This window comes from Myotis davidii, unplaced genomic scaffold (genome assembly GCF_000327345.1).
Source record: "Myotis davidii unplaced genomic scaffold, ASM32734v1 scaffold484, whole genome shotgun sequence".
NCBI lineage: Eukaryota > Metazoa > Chordata > Mammalia > Chiroptera > Vespertilionidae > Myotis > Myotis davidii.
Genome location: NW_006295459.1, coordinates 831,018 through 833,544, shown reverse-complemented (window position 1 = coordinate 833,544; position 2,527 = coordinate 831,018). Strand labels below are relative to the sequence as shown.

The 2,527-nt window shown below is 49.4% G+C and overlaps 1 protein-coding gene across 1 annotated transcript in view; it reads left to right on the top strand.

Moving 5' to 3' along the window:
- The first annotated feature begins 389 nt into the window (after nucleotides 1-389).
- The window catches only part of LOC102772702 (tripartite motif-containing protein 5), a 14,011-nt gene continuing 11,873 nt past the window's right edge, over nucleotides 390-2,527 (top strand). The window contains exon 1 of the mRNA XM_006770067.2: nucleotides 390-486. The gene's annotated coding sequence lies outside the window, so the exon portion shown is untranslated. The remainder of the gene's footprint in view (nucleotides 487-2,527) is intronic.

The following is a 2,527-nucleotide window of genomic DNA, read 5'->3' as shown; positions in this document are numbered from 1 at the left end:
ATAGCTGGTAGGGACAGGACAGGGGAGAGCTGCCAGGATCACTGCCTCAGGTGGGCCTTCAGGGAGGGTGTCCTCCCTGTGTTGAAGGAGGTATTTCATTCCCTCCTCATGACAGCTCATCCCTAAGGGGACAAGATGAGGGTGATGTGTGTGACAGTCACAGCTCAGGTCAGCCTAGTTCTCCAGAGGATGAATTACTGTGAGAGACATGAGAACAGCTGCAGGGAGCAGAACTGAGATAGGAGTAAGAATGTAGTCAGTGGCCCCTCTGAACTAAGGCACAAAGTGTTAGTATTTCCTGGAGGTCTTTGTGGAAGCCTCTCATTGGCCCATAGATTTTCTTCTTTCCTGCCCCTCCCCTAAGAATTTAACTTTCATTTTCACTCTGCTCCTCCTGCAGCTGGTTTGGAGAGTGAATTATCACTTCTGCCCTCAGGCTGAGACTCCAGAACAACTGAATAGGCCTTTTCCCCTGGAAGATTGGAGGTGAGTTTTTCTCTGCTCTCTGAGCCTTGCCTGGGATGAGCAGGGGAGTGGGGCCGGGGTGGGTGGCAGGTGGGGGATGGAGGGTGCTAGTCTGCCAACAACTTTGTCTTTCATTATTTCAGACCTCTGGGCAGGAAAATGCAACCTCTCCCACCTCCACAACCGGAGCCTGGGACTCAAGGGGCTCCACTATGAGGGCTGCCCTGGCCCAATAGCTGGGGAGGGGACCTTGGTGGCTGGCAGAGGCCAATCCAGTAGAGTCAGAGAGGTGGAGCAGGGGTGATGCCCCTGGTAGGGGGTTGGGGCCTAGCACTCCACAATCAGCTCTGTGGGCGGGGCTTCAGCAGGGGAATGGGGCTGGCACACCCAGAAGCACTGACTGGTTAGAGAGACATGCAGCCCTGGTCTCATGAGGTAGGGGGTGGAACACCAAGTAGCCATCATTCTCCAGGTCTGAGCCTCAAGTAAGAGTCCAACAGGCTTCTACTCCTCCTGGAAGAGAAGGATTTCCTTTTCACATGGTCTGGGCACTTCTCAAACCTCTGCTTTTGCGCGGGTCATGGAGCAAGTCCTATAAAACCTTTAAGTCCTGTTCACCTGCCCTTTCAAAGAGGAATTACCTGTGCCCTACACCCCTAGGGTTCTCTGGACACAAGCCTTATTCCTTTCTGAAGACAGACACTCTGTGGGTTCAGGTTTCTGGTGCAGGTCCCCAGAGAACCACATGTGGGGCACAAACCCCTAAGAACTCAAGGATGGGCTTCACATTTGTGATATCCTTCCAGCCCAGACACCACTCCTGTTCCCATATCTATCTGCCTGCCTGCTGTGCAGCCCTGGTCACTGCTTACGTAGTGGTGGGTCAAACTCCATGTGTGAGGACTCAAGCTCCTCTGCACTTTCCTCTTCTGTGTCCTGTGGCAGCAGCTGCTTGGACCTTAGCTCATTGTAGCCCCACCATAAAATAAATTCTGTAGCCCCAAGGCAGAATGCATGCTTGCTCCTCCCTCCTCTCCAGGCTCCTGGTGGGTCTCAGGATTGGTTGGCTCATGGATGAGATGCAAAATTTTTGGAGACTCCTACCCTAAGTTTGGATCATGCTGGAGTCATAAACCAGGAATAGATATTAAATGATAGCTACCCTGAAACAATGTCTATCCCTGATCCTGCAGCCAGGGGCTAACTGCATGTGGCCTCTGGGCTGTTTTCAGTATCTGGACCACCAGCTGGAATACACGTCTGTTCTCCTTCAGCCTCATTCCTCATCAGGTTCCCTTCATGTATGATGACCGTGGCACTAGTAGTCAGTGTTCATGGGTCTAAATTCCTCTCCATGCAGCCTTTATAATTTTCCCTTTGGAGAACAGAGCAAAGGGAAAATTTACTAACTTATTCTGCAGATCTTTCTTTTACCATCAAACTTTGGCAACCATCAAGACTAAGATCTTTTCTTTCATTTTTGCTTCATAGTCCCATTTACTTGACGTTCCTAAGAGAGCTCCTGATCCTAGACTGTAGCCACAGGGCCATACTGCGTCCAGGTGGGAGAATGAGCATCACTGTGTGACCATTCCATGATAGGCACTGGTAACTTAAGAAGCATTCAAACCGCTTCCCCCTCCCCACTCGCTCCTCCCTTCCTCCTTCTGGGCTCTCCCTTCCAAAACAAACAAACAAAAAAGAAACATTTAAACTTGTAGGAAGTTCTGTGTGTTTATTTAAGCCCAGCTGTCCACAATGGCTGGAAGCAGATTCTCAATGGATTGACATAATGCTCCAGAGAATGATAGTTTTGCACCTTGGATTATACATTGGAATCAAAAGAGAAGATGTGAGTGTGTTACATGAAATCCATTGGTGATAGATTGGGGAGGCTGAGGCAGAAGAAAGCAATGGGGGGAGAGGATGGAACCTCTGGGATTGGATAAAAAGTAAAATGATAGACACATTCTTCTTTTACTTAGGTGGGTGTAGGATAGTTAAAAGTCAACAATTAGTTCAACAACAATGAGGGTATTTATGGTGAAAGGGCGAGTTGTCC